At 39.1% G+C, this 14,224-nt stretch overlaps 1 protein-coding gene across 7 annotated transcripts in view; it reads right to left on the bottom strand.

Moving 5' to 3' along the window:
- The window catches only part of LOC131572655 (SRSF protein kinase 2), a 129,720-nt gene that overhangs the window by 64,556 nt on the left and 50,940 nt on the right, over positions 1-14,224 (bottom strand). The gene's annotated exons all lie outside the window — the stretch shown is intronic.

Genomic DNA, 14,224 nt, shown 5'->3' on the forward strand with positions numbered 1-14,224 from the left:
GGTATAATTTTTTTATACAAAGGTGATTTTCAGCATTTTAAAGCATTGCTAAAGCTCTGGACAAACACTGCATCACTGAAAATGGCTTGTAGCTTTTAGTAAATAAATTAGTGTGTGGGTACAACCAAAAACTGTATGGCAGTACTACAGCAAACAGAGACTGAAGTTACTTGCAAGACAGTAGTCAGATTTCTGTGAGAGAGATTGAAACTAAGCTGGGAAACCAAAACAGAGATCTGAAACACAAACAAGTGACAAGATGTATGTGATGTCAGCTACCATATGGAAGAATCAGAGAATGGAATTTGTACACCAGCTATGAAAACAGAAAAGCAATAGTTGAATCTACTTAGATTTAAAATGGACCCCATTCAGCTGTACGAACAGGCTACAGAGTAGCTCAAAATTTCTCAACTGTAACAGAAGCAAATGCTTGAATTAAAACTTGAAGAGAACTTCTAAAATTTTTATTTCTTAATTTTTAAGCCAACTTAAAACCAGGATTGCAACCTAAAGCCATTAAGCCCTAAGGTTAATTCAGTAAATTAGAAAGACAACAGAACAAAAATTTTCCAAGAATTAATACTCAACTTGCAACAGAACAATTCTGGCTTTGGTTCTCTTAAAGAACACAAAACCACTGTTTCGACTTCATTAATTCTGTATGTACTTCCAGTCCTTCTATTTCTATAAATAACATATAAAATGTATGCCACGCATAAATAAAGCAACCTCAAAAACAGGTAAGTACTGAAAAGGTTTCTCCAGTTTTGTGTGAACCCCATGAGCCTCCATCTATCTCACATATACTGCATTTACATTGCTATTGTCATTAAAAATAATGTTGCACTCACCAGTTTTTTACTTAAAACACACATACATGTGCCCTGAAATAGAACTACTTCAGAATACAGAAAGATGTAGGATTACATACCCTCCTTTTGCAAGTTCCTTATGAAGCCTGAAAACCTGTGTATTTTCCTTTTGAAATTTAAATACTTTCCTTGCTTGTTCTTACTTCCAACATGAAACTATCATCTATGTTAGAAGATTCTGTAGATGGTTAAAACAATTATATGAACATGATTTCAGAGATGATTAAGCTAAGATTTAAGAAGAGATATGAAGTTTTATTCTGTTTTGTCCTTTCCACCTCAGTCTGCCTTGATAAGGATTCAACAACTCTGCCACTTTAATTAAAACAGTGAGAACTACTAATCCACATCTGACTCATGCAAAACAGAGAATATAACAGACTAGAAATTTTATTTAAAAAATATAAAGAGCTGGATGAGTTTTAAAAACATTTCTGAGAATAGGAAGGGAACATTTCAGACCACCTTCATAAATTCTGTATACATTTCAAAATTAAGGTACAAGTTTATTTCTTCTTTATTCTGTACATGGCATGTCCAAGTGAATAATCATTAGAGCATAGTTAGAGAACAGCCTTTAGCATGGCACCTGAAATGGCTTCAACAACTTACTGTTCACCATTTCAAAACAGTCTTCACAACAAAGGATTAATACAGAAATATTTTCTAGAAAAAGAACATCAAGTTTGTGTGTTTTACTATATATACTACCAACCACTTCCAAATCCACGCATAAGAACTTCTTAACTAAACACGAGATTTTAATCAGGGGTCTACACTGACCAAGGTCTTTAAAAACATAGCATGAATTTGCAACTCTCAATACTTTGTGTATTGAGTATATCAATCACTTTGTATATGTGATTTAACCTATCTTCTACAATTTTAATATAAAACAGCACAACTGTTACCTATAGAGGTATAATAATCAACAGTTTGCAAATTTTTACCTTCAAACACATTTCTTCCTTATTTGAACTCTGAGGAGTTCAAACATTATCAGTGCCAAGTGTGGTGCATTAATTCAATAAGAAAAAGTCTAGTTTTACACAGGCCATTTATAGATTGTAACTTAATTTTCTTCAAAACAAAACTTATCTTGACAATCACTGTAGCTACTTGGAGTTCTGATAACAGAACAGTTACACTGAGTCACATCAAAGTTGCATGTACCTTGTCCATTATCCCATTCCTGACAGTGGCTGAAAGAGGTCACCTTGGGAAGGGTACAGGAATGATCAAACAACAGCCAAACAATGGCCCAGTCTGCAACAATTTGCACATTACGGGCCACAGATAAAATCTTTGTATTTATTAATCTTCAGTGAAGCATTTTTCTACAAACTTGCTCAGTCACTCCTTGAACTGATAAGTTTAACATTAACATCCTGTGGCAAGAAATTCTACACACTTAACTGCCCATATCTGAAGAATATTTTTGTTTGTTCAAAAACTGCATGCAAGCTTACTGTGTGGGAAGAAATAGAAAAAATAATTTTTATTTGCTTTTTTCATTTCATTCACCATTTTATATCTTCCCTGTAATTTCTCTCAATCATTTTATTCTTTCTGAGATGAAAATCATATTTAAGGCATGAGATAGTGCTTACTCACTATTTTCTTTCCTGACAGTTTCTAACATCATCCTTATAGTTCTTTTACAGCACTGAGCTGTGACTTCTGCGGACCCAGCATTCCTCAAATGGTAATTATATAACTGATAATAATTGCACAAGATCCCATAAGTAGATGTCAAAGGTTCCCCCCCCCTTCATGAACTTCATTTCACATTTCTTACATTTTTATGCATATTATTCCCCTCTTGTAGCATTTTTTCTGATTTTTTTTCAACAACCCCTCAATTTTACTATCCAGACCATATCAGTATGACCGTATGACCATAAGACTACAAGAGCAGGAAGTCAAACTCCCTACTTCAATTCTTTCACCTGCCTCCTTCTCTTGCTAAATCCACCAAAAATCCCCCAAACAAAACCAATCACCTAATTTTTCTGTCATACAGGTTCAATGCAGTGAACAGAAGAACCACGAGTGATACAGCTGAAGCAAGATAGGACACAGAATAAACACCACCAGAAGAAAGAATCAACACCTTCCCTTCCTACCCATTTTTGATGGCAGGAACTAATTTTCCCTTTTCCTTTCCTGGGGCTGAGAGTGGATCTGTGGCTCAATCATACACATCAGTGCTGCTGCGACAGAGGCAGTTTGCTCCTCTCTCTCATAGCCATGGGAACACAGCCCTGCCCTCTGCACCAGCTCTAGCCCTCCTTGATTCTTGTCTTTTGGAAGTTCTTCTAACAAACTGAAACATCACAGGCCAGTTGCAAAGTGCAAATACAGGCATAACCTGATGTGGACAACACTGCACAGAGGATGGATAAGTTATTACAATGGTAATGAGCTCTTGGATTTCCTGTTATTCAGTGCATCTTTTGAGTGATATTTATTAGAATTATCACTTTAGAATCTGTACAATTCACTGGTTTCCAGCTCGATTCTTCCAGTGAAAAGGACTTCTGCTTATTTCCAGGCATTTCCTCTGCCTGTGTTTGTGTTCACACCACTAGGACCTGTAGTTCCCTAATCCAGACAAAAACCTGCTCCCATCCTCTGAGGCCACGCTCGGACTCATCAAACCTTCATCCACCAGTGCCAGCACTAAAGATAAACAGAAGAAGCAAGTACTGGGTATAAGGCAAGACTCTAATCACAAGCATAAGCCAACTGTGAAACTGTGGCTTTTTCAATATGAAATATCTTCTCTGCAAAATTTTACACAGAACTTTAAGAACTATGCAGTAACACATACAGTACAAATGGCTTAAAGGGTAAATACACATATTTCATTATGGACTCATGAAGAACAAAACTCAGATGAGCTGGGTGATTCACCCCAACATTTCTACTGACAATGATACTGAAATAAATATATATACACACACAAATCTTCTCATCCTCTTGATCTGTGCAGTATGACCTTGTATTGAAAACCATTAGCACTCTATGTAGACTTCAGCACCATCTTAACTAACTCTTACTGACCTGATTAATTCAACATTCTGTATCGTAAATTATAACAAAGAAACACAGCATTTTTGAACAGATACTGCTTTGAACCATGTTGAGAGTACATACATGAATGAATATTTTATAATGACAGGTATTGTATGTATTTGAGCCAAAACATTTACTAGAGACAGAAAGCACTTATATTTTACTATATTAAGAGGGTTCCTTTGCCAGGTGTTGCCTTTCTTCTCAGAATGAAACCAAATCATGCAATATTTTTAGTCACTGGTATTTGAAGGTCCCTCCTTTTAAACTGCTTCAGAGAGATGAAATGCCATCACCCTAAGTCACCTTGTCTAAAGCTCAGTGACTTGCACATATTCTTCTTCCACCTCCATAAAGAGCTATCAACAAGGCACCCCTGTCTCCTGAGATTACTAAAACTCAGATCAAATGTCCTTTCATACTAGTATAATCTAGCTATGTACTCTTGTAACTTTAAAGCTTAAACACCTTTCCTGCAACAAAAATGTAACATTTCCGACACTTGAAACCATTACTATGGTCCATAACAGCTACTTTCATGTTTCAAATGAGTCTTTGACAGCTTTTAGATCTCCAGCTTCTGGCTGACGTATCTAAATCATAGAAATGGGCAAAAACACATAAGGGTAAATCTCTAGGGTATTTTGGTGGGGTTTTCTCTTACAATTCAGAAAGTTTTTCTTGAAAGTGTTACTGTTGAACCAGGGTTAAAATTTAGAAATATTTTTCATTCTAAGACTGGTCTAAAAAAGCTGTAATATTGATTACAGATCAGAACACCATTTCTCATTCCACAATTAACTATTTATTGCCATGCATGATACATTCAGGAGGAAGTTACAATGAACACTGAATATCATTACTTCATATGAATTCTACAGTGAGATGGACTGTTAGGACTGCCAATGTCTTGCTTTAGCAATATTCTCCTTTTTAGAAATACAGAGGTGTAGAGCATCATATATGCTGGACATGTAATCTTTGCAGGTCACAAGTGTTATACTTCTTTTTTTAAAATATCGATGACTACATTGTTAAAACTTTATCAAACAGAAATAGAATGCCTTGGAAGTCTATCAGTTCCACTGCTGCCAGTAAGAACTGCTGAGACAAGAAATTAAATGCTCACACATATTGATTATTGCTGTTGATCTGTGAATTAGAAGATGCTGGATTAATTAATGCTGAAAATAAATGGTAAAAATGGAAAATATCAAAATGCAAGGATAGCAGCCATCCTGGACACTTCTGGAGAGAAGTAATAAAATGTCATACTCATAATTTTCCTATCAGAGAACCAGGATCCAGTAGAAAAACACCATGGAAGTCTCAGCTTTCATCCCCCCAAATCGGAAGGAATTGGATGATAAGGGTCTACAAGACCAAATGAGGCTGTGTTTTGTAGGTGAGCTCTTCTTCCACATCAGCCTTCTAGGACTGGCTGACTTTGCAATTCCTGAGTGGGAACCATATACCTGAGAATATTTCATAGTTTTTCTTCCTGCTGTTTCATTTTAATGTACCTTGAACCCAAAATACCCACGCAATATGCTAAGGTGAAGATCGCACTATCTAATAATTAAGATGAAAGAAATGTCTGCCTACATAGCAGGTAGACATTGAAGGATTACTAAATAACTCAGTTATGTGGAACTATGCACGAACTTTATTAGGCATTTGACTATTCAATATGCTGAAAGACATGCCATATTCTTACTTAATACAAGTGAGCTTTCATCTAGATCATCCGATTCTTTTATGCCAAAATTTCCGTTTAATCCTAAAATCTCAATTGCAACATTTTCTTTTAACTAATGCTATAATGTTTGCCAACTGCAGCTATAATGGCAAGGACTACAATAAAAAAGTACACAAAATAATGATGAAGCATAAAGGCTGACTTAGAACAGTAACAAGAGAATCCCAGCTGAAGTTTTAAAACCTAAACATGAATGTTATCTCCCATCCAGCATTCAGTCTCCGTAACTTACCTGATGCCCCAGCAAACTAACTCAGCTCACTGTGGTAGAAAACTTTTTGGGGCAAAAGGGACTTCAGGAAGACTGGTGTTAAGTTAGTGAGGAAAGCTGGACCACTCATTAGGGCTGCAAAACACTGAGGCTGCAGTGAGCCCTTCTCAAGGTTTGGATCTTGTAGTTAGGTGGGAAGCATAAGGAATCTGGGTAAGCCTGTCATGTCACCAGCACCAAAATCCTGTTACAGGATTTGCCAACCGGAAATCCAGCAACTATCCACCTCAAAGACAGCTGGGACAGGGCAAGATATCACCAGCTCTCTAGGTACTTGTCTTTGTGCCAGAAATCAGCCTTCCTGTAGGAAAGCAAACAGAAGAGGGAACTAATACTATACCTGCAATTCATTAATCATTAATCCCAGTACTATCAGATACTAATTCCCTAATAAGCCTACATAGATCTGAGGAGGGCAGCAGCACTGCCACACTAACTAAGCAATCCTCCCACTCAGCAGCGTGGCTCGGTTCGGGTGTGCAACACACAGCAAGCACCTGCCAAAAGCTACAGAACAACTGCTGTTTCCTGCTGTAACACCAAAAAATTCCAAGAAAGCACAAGCGACATCAGAAGGTAAATCAAAGTGCGTTAAACCCAGTAAAGAATTACTACAACCATGCCTTAGTTCCTCACTGATCCGTAACTGCACAACACAACGCAGAGAAATAAAAATGACAGTAAAAATGGTTGTAAGAATGAACAAAATGGCTTAGAAGTTAAAGCAGTATGAATACAACAGTGTTTGATAACCAAACACAGGCCTTGTGCTTTGACTGTCACAGGCTGGCATCATTTCAGCCACAGCACAATCAGATCCTGAGGGACAGTAATGACTTTTGCAGCTTTGCTTAATACCCTAAGGACTATCCAAATAAATACAGTTATTGATGAGTCCTAGAGGGAGATAGATCAAGTCTTCCTCAGGCAAGGATGTTCTAATCATCAGCCTGGTAAAAGTAAACTAAAAACAAGAGTATTACATGGAGACAGATACTTTCAATCAGCGTGGGCATAAATTAATACTGCTCATTGAAAGCAGAGTTTGACCACATTCAGTCAATATCTTTTAGCTAATGCTTTAATGTTTGCAAACTGCAAGTGTAACAACAGTGTAAACAAGATAAGGAGTCACCAAAACAATGCTATGGTATTAGGACTGATTTGAAAGAGTGCACGAAAACACCAGGTGTATTTTTAAATTTTGTTAAAAAAAAGCATGAGGTACTAAACTAAGCTAAACACATAAATTTTTAAAGATATATTACATTTGCATGTGCTTTTATACTTACATTTCAAACAATTTCTCAAAACTGAAATAGCATTCTTTCTAAAAAAACAAAAACTGAGGAAAAAAAATCCTTCTCTTCAGACAATACACCTACCACGCTTCTCCACACTTGCTTGGAAGAAACATATATATGCATCTTTCATACTAAGAAACCCAGTCTTTAAGAAAAATCAAATCACTTGAAAGAAAAGTTCTAAATAGACAAACCACAGTCATACAATTAAAAACATACGAGTAATCTCCTGTGAATAAAACACTCCATGTTTATATTGTTAATGAACTTAATTACACTTCAACACCACCATCATGGTAATTATGTTTATGGATTCCAGCTCAACAAGCGCCTGGATTGTCCTGAAGTATGCAGATACAACCATTTGCAGTTGACTAAAACTTGAAAAAAACCCAAACCTTACACAGTGCACAATATGACCTATGCAAAACACAGTATATTCAACAGAATATGGAAAAATTAAACTAGTCACATCAGCAACACTGGAACAGCAGTTAGTAATATCTAGACATATTTGCCAAATTTAACTGGCAGGAAGCTCATAAAACTAAGAAAACTATACTGCCAAATGAAATATTTATTGCAGTAGTATGATGACTCAAAGCATTTGAGTATGGGACACTGTCCCATACAATACCCTTGCCTTTAAACTAGAGGGACATGAATTTGACAGATGGATCACTTGTGGAAAAGGCACAGGCTAGATGGATGCACTCAAAGGGTTGTGACCAACAGCTGGACATCCAAGGAGAGCAGGGAGGTCTGGGGTTCCTCAAGGGTCGGTGCTGTTTAACACCTTTGTCAGTGACAGGGATCGAGCGCCCTCAGCACATTTGCCTACACCACCGAGCTCTCTGGTGCTGTCACACTGGAGGGAAGGGATCCAGAGGGACCTTGACAGGCTTGAGAGGTGGGTCTGTGAGAACCTCATGGTTCGACACAGCCGCGTGCAAGATGCTGCACCTCTGAAGCACAGTCTCAAGGCAACGTGAAGCGCAAGTATGGCTGGATGGAGAACGGATTGAAAGGAGCCCTGAAGAGAAGTATTTCGGGGTGCTGGTGAATGAGAAGCTTGAGTCAGTCAGCAATGTGTGCCTGCAGCTCAGAAAGCCTATTGTGTCCTGGGCTGCATCCAAAGCAGCACAGCCAGCAAGGTGATTCGCCCCCTTTACTCCCACCTGGAGTACTGTGTCCAGATCTGGGGCCCCAAAGGTAAGAAGGATATGGATTTTCTAGGAGTCCAGAGTAGGCCACCAGGATGATGAGAGGGCTAGAAGACCCCCCCTCTGCTATGAAGACAGGCTGACAGAGTTGTTGTTCAGCCTGGATCAGAGAAAGCTCTGGCAGCACCTTAGAGCACCTTCCGGTAGCTAAAGGAAAGCTGAAGAGGAACTTTTTACAAGGACAAGTAGTGACAGGACAAGGGGGAATGGCTTCAAACTAAAAAAGAGCAGGTTTAGATTACTGTGAGTATGATGAAGCACTGGAACAGGTTGTCCAGAGAAGCTGTACACCAAACCTGGAAGTGTTCAAGGCCAGATTGGATGGGGCTTTGAAGCAACCTGGTCTCAAGTGGAAGTTGCCCTTGCCCATGTTAGTGAGGTTGGAACTAGGTCTTGAAGACCAAAAGAATCTTATGATTCCATGAAGCATTACTCTCCCTTACATTTCATTTTTCTCCTTTGTAAAATAAACTGTGCCTTTCATAGTTCCTAGTAATTCACATTCTGAAGTCAAATCAACATACAAAGCAAGATGACTTACAAACTCTCAACTTTATATCTTCCTATCTAAGTGGTGATTGAATCCCAACAAATCACCTCCACTGACATTTTGTTGACATCACCCACACCATTACAAAACGGCAATTTAAATCCTCCAATCTGCCACAAGAAAACCAATCTGTGTTTCACCAAAGGACCAACAGTTTCTACTACATTCCATGAAATAACATTTTAATTAAAAGCAGACTTTTGCATTGCAATGGAATTATGGGATTGAACACTAACAGCAGCAATAAACGTGCCAAAATATAATTAGAAAGAAACTTGAAAACTCCCAATCTTCTCTTACATTTTAAATTACAAAACTCTGATTTTCAGCTCTGGAGGACTTGATTAAAAAAGCATTAAATTACTCGGGAACAGAAGATAAAATTAGATGTATCATGCTCATGGCTTTGGGACAAAAGGTTATTACTACGCTCTTAACCAATTCTACCTGTAAAACACTGCATAAATAAACAGTAGCTGCCTGTAGTGCCTTATATTTGCCGCACTTCACAGAATCACAGAATTGTATTGGTTGGAATGGACATTAAAGCTCATCCAGTTCAACTCTCCTGCCACGGGCAGGGACACCTCTGACTGTAGGGGACTGGTTTGTGCCCAGTCCAGCCTGGCCTTGAACACCCCCAAAGAAGGGCCATGAGGATGGTGAAGGGTCTGGACGGGAAGCCACATGACAAGAGGCCGGGTTCACTTGGTTTGGTCATCCTGGAGGAGACTGAGGGACGACATTGCAGCCTTCAACATCCTCATGAGGGAAAACAGAGGGGCAGGTACTGATCTCTTCACTCTTGTGACCACTGACAGGGACTAGAGGAAATGGCCTGAAATTGTGTCAGGGAAGGTTTAGGCTGGCCATCAGGAAAAGGCTCTTCACCCAGAGGGTGGCTAAGCACTAGAACAGGCTCCCCAGAGAAGTGATCACAGCTCCAACCTGACAGAGCTCAAGAAGTGGTTGGACAATGCTCTCAGGCACATGGTGTGACTCTTACTGTGTCCTGTGCAGGACTGGGAGTTGGATTAAATGATCCTGATGGGTCCCTTCCAACTCAGCATTTTCTAAGATTCTAAGATAATACATTCCTCCTCCAATGAATTAAACTACTCACAAGAATCCATTTACATCTGGCAGTATGCACAATACAAATCACCAAAGTTTACATTTCAATAGAAATAGCTGTAGCCCACTAATTATTATAATGTGCCTATCGTAACAAAAACGCAGCGCTACATGTTTTACAAGTAAACCCTTGTGCACCAGTGTCTAAAACATCTCTAAGCATGGAAAGGAAAAGAAGGTTATCAGGAGGAAACAACATGTATTCCACAAGAGGAAATCTCATGTGACCAATCTGATACCCTCCCACAGTGGCATGCCTGGCTTTGGCTGATGAGGACAGAGAAGTGGATGTTGTCTACCTTGACTTCCACAAGGCTTTTGACACTGAATGCCAGAACATCCTCACAGGAAAGCTGTGAGTTAGATGAGGAGATCATGAGACCAAAGGAACTGAGAACTAGCTGAATGGCAGAGTTGTGACAGGGGCACGGAATATATACTTTTACCATTTTTTTGCTCTATCACAACACATTCTATTATGTCTCTTGTGAACTCTAGCCATCACAAGCTGATAACTGAGTTATCATATATATATAAACACAAATAAGTGAATACCTGTTGTATTTTCATATCTCTGACTTTCATTTCATATATTCTACATCTCTTTCACTACATCATAAAATAAATGTCCAAATAAATAGCACAAAATCAAAGGCATGAGTTAATGAAACAAATTGATGACAGAGGACTGTGACCAGATGGTAACTCAACAAAAGGAGTGACAAGAATAATGAAGACCAGAGTGGGAGGTAAAGGAAAGTTCTAGGATAAATCTCCCACTGTATTATTTCCATATAAAACCCCACTGCAGTTCAAACTCAGATTACTTTTTGCAGGCAACAATACACACATGAACTACTAGCTGTGAACAAAACAAGGTCTCAGAAGTAGTTTAGAGAACCAAGAACTTGTTAGTCTCAGAATCTTCCAGGAGTTAAGGAAGATAGGTTTTTGTCAGCTCCAGCTGACTTCTACAGGTTTAGACCGATGGAGCAGGGTGATGAAGCACCACACAAAAACCTAGTAAAGCTTTCAAGAGGAAAAAAAGCAACATTTAGAAGGAGGAACAAAAGCTACAATTGAAGCCCAGGATGGTTTTAATCTAAACACTCCTGCCCCAAAGAAATCCAGTGGAAACCTGGCAGAAGCCTTGAAAGACAGCTCACACCTGCCCATGGAAAAGATCTGGCAAGAACTATTTGCAGTAAAGGGCAAGAGTCCTCAGATGCCATACAGCATGACCTGGAAATAAACTGAACTGTTCAGAAAGTTAATAAAGGTATTATAGTATACAAACTTTTTTTCTTTTTTTTTTTTTTTTGTAAAGTTGTATTTTAGGTACAGTATTTTTGTCCTACAAATTTTATGTCTGAGATTGAGCTACTGTCTAAGCATTCAGTATATCTGGCTGCAGTCAAGACTAAGAGTTGGGCTGAATAGCCTCCTTTCAGCCTCAGTAAAAAAGGAACATTAGGTCTTTACACAACAGCTGAAAAAGCAGAAAAAGAAAAAAAAAAAAACAAACAGGAAAAAAATGCTGTGCCTGTGATTCCAGGAGAGAGTTTCATGGGGTTTTTTGGGTGTTTTTTTTTTTAATTTTAATGAGTTTTTTTTTAGTACAGTACTTGCTAGACAGGCAGACTTGAAAACATCAGCAAAATAGCTACTTGTTGCACTTTGTTTCTACTCTGCTCAAGCAAACGAGCTCTGTTTACATGTTTTGTGTAAATAAACAGCCCTGCACACATACACACAAACTCACAACCTTCAAATAATATATTTCTCTTCCTGAGAAGAACAACTTGGCAAAGTCTCAAGTATTAGCTATCTTCTGGGCTCCAAGAGTAGAAATAATACATGCCAGATTTTCTGAATACTGATGTCAGATAGCCAGATATTGACTAACACACACTGTGGCTCTGTGTCTTTTGCCTGCTCAGCTACCTTGCAAAAGAACTGAGCAGTATCGCGATGTCTGCAGCCCAGATTAACAACTGGCCTTCCAGTCTACCTCAAAGACATTGCTTTGCTTAGAGTGAAAGTAATATGATTCCTTTTGCCTTTTTGAAACTGGCATTTTTTGCCCACTATTATCAGACATCTCTTTTCTAGACCAGACTACAGAGAAGTAGGATGTGAGACAGTTTATGCTCCAGAGATGTTTACTGTTGTTAAACATCTTTGCGCTACCTCAAATGGATTTTGTGACAAGCACAGATACTGGTTCAGCAAGGTAAGTAGCACCACTTGGTTTTGGTCATGCCTGAGCTTTTCTTCAGTAGATGTATCAGCTTGACACATCCAGCAGTGTAAGTCTGAAGCAGAGAGTAGGTATCTAACACATGATCTATCTAGTATCTATCATCACTCTTCCTTTCTAGGAACATAGGTCTAAAAGCTAAATAGGAGTTAAGTAGTAGACAAAACTCCGTAATATCAAACTTTCAGGAGACTGAGAAGTAATAAGCAAAGCATTTATGCATTTAATGTCCTCAGTTAATTTCAATCTTTTGGATGCCCATACCAGATGGCCAAAAATCCATACAGAGCTATATCCAGTTCTGACAGGTGCTACTAGGCCCCTGGGAGACCAGTGTTAGGTTATCTGATTAAGAGCTAACCATAATAGAAACATAACCAGCAAGCACCAGAAGCAAAACAACAGGTCAACCCTAACAACCTCAACATTAAAAATGAGAGCATGTGAATCAGCTACTCCTACGACTATCAATTAGACCATATTCCCCCACTGTGAAACCTACCAAGATGAGTCAAAACTCCTCCCAAAAAACACCTTGAAAACTAAAGGTTATTGCCTTAAGGGGTATAGGACTTATTACAGGATGCAGGGAGGAAGAACATTTTGGGACTGTGTAAAACTTACCACAGTACTGTGAGAATAAGCAAGATGCTATGAAATGTTCAGAGAAAGGCATTAGATCTGGAGGAGGACTGGTGTAAAAGTAGGTAAGGGAGAAATAAGTAAGGGAAAATAACAAGGAAAAAGGATAAATGGGGCAGGTCCAGTACAAATGAGCATCTGCTCTGTGCACTTGTCTGACTAAGCCCTGCCCTTGTTCACGATAGTCCATCCTATACTGTCATTAAACCCTATACCCATAACTCTTTGTGGATGCACTTTCTACTTGGATTGTGTATGTGTGAACTCAAGCCAATTTCAAGTCAGACTGGCCAGCAGGTAAATAAGGTCCATGTGCCAGCAACAGGAGTGAGAACATGAATCTCGAGGGCTTGTGAGTTACTGGGCTAGGAACTACTCAGAGCATTTAAAATTGGTTGGGAGGGCTTTATGTGTGAGTTTCTGCAAAAATTCCACAAGTGGAATTTTCTACCAGTCAACCAGTGGTAGGACTTCCACTGTAAGGTGCTGGAAGGGAGGAAAAGGACAGGGCTGTCCACGCAGTTCTTGCCTCAGTGCTCTGTGTGTTTATGTGGGTGTCAATAAAAGCCCTGGTTTGAGTCTCTGCTGCCCTGCATGGCCAGCTGCGTATGCATCTTCTGTACGTGAGTGTGTGCATGCACACACACACCTGGGGGAATCCACACTCCTCACTGGCTGGCCCTGGGACACAGCAGTCCTGCACTTACCTATTTAGCTACACAGGAGATGTTGCCCCTGGGACACAGAGCCCTCCATGCTTGGCTACCTCTAACAACTGGCATGGCTAAAAGGACACATACTTTGAGCAAGCTTCTTAGCAAAGCTATCAGTAACACTTCAAAGGTGAAGTGTCTAAATCTGCCCTAGATTTGAGTTTGAGGTAGTCTTTAAGACTTTTAGTTGCAGACCTTTTAAGCATCTGTTGGAACACCACGCAGTCTTGCTAAGGCGTTTTTTAAAGCACTGAGTATTTAAATGATAGTAAAAAAAATGTATTGGCATTCTCGGGCACTGTCCTGCTTCAACTGGATGACTTTGGGTTCTTTTAATAGCTCTTGAAATTCCTATGTGCTAAACACATTTGAAAAGAATCTTGACTAGTTCTTTCCTGTATGTTTTCTTTCCAAG

This window comes from Poecile atricapillus, chromosome Z, assembly GCF_030490865.1.
Source record: "Poecile atricapillus isolate bPoeAtr1 chromosome Z, bPoeAtr1.hap1, whole genome shotgun sequence".
Taxonomy (NCBI): domain Eukaryota; kingdom Metazoa; phylum Chordata; class Aves; order Passeriformes; family Paridae; genus Poecile; species Poecile atricapillus.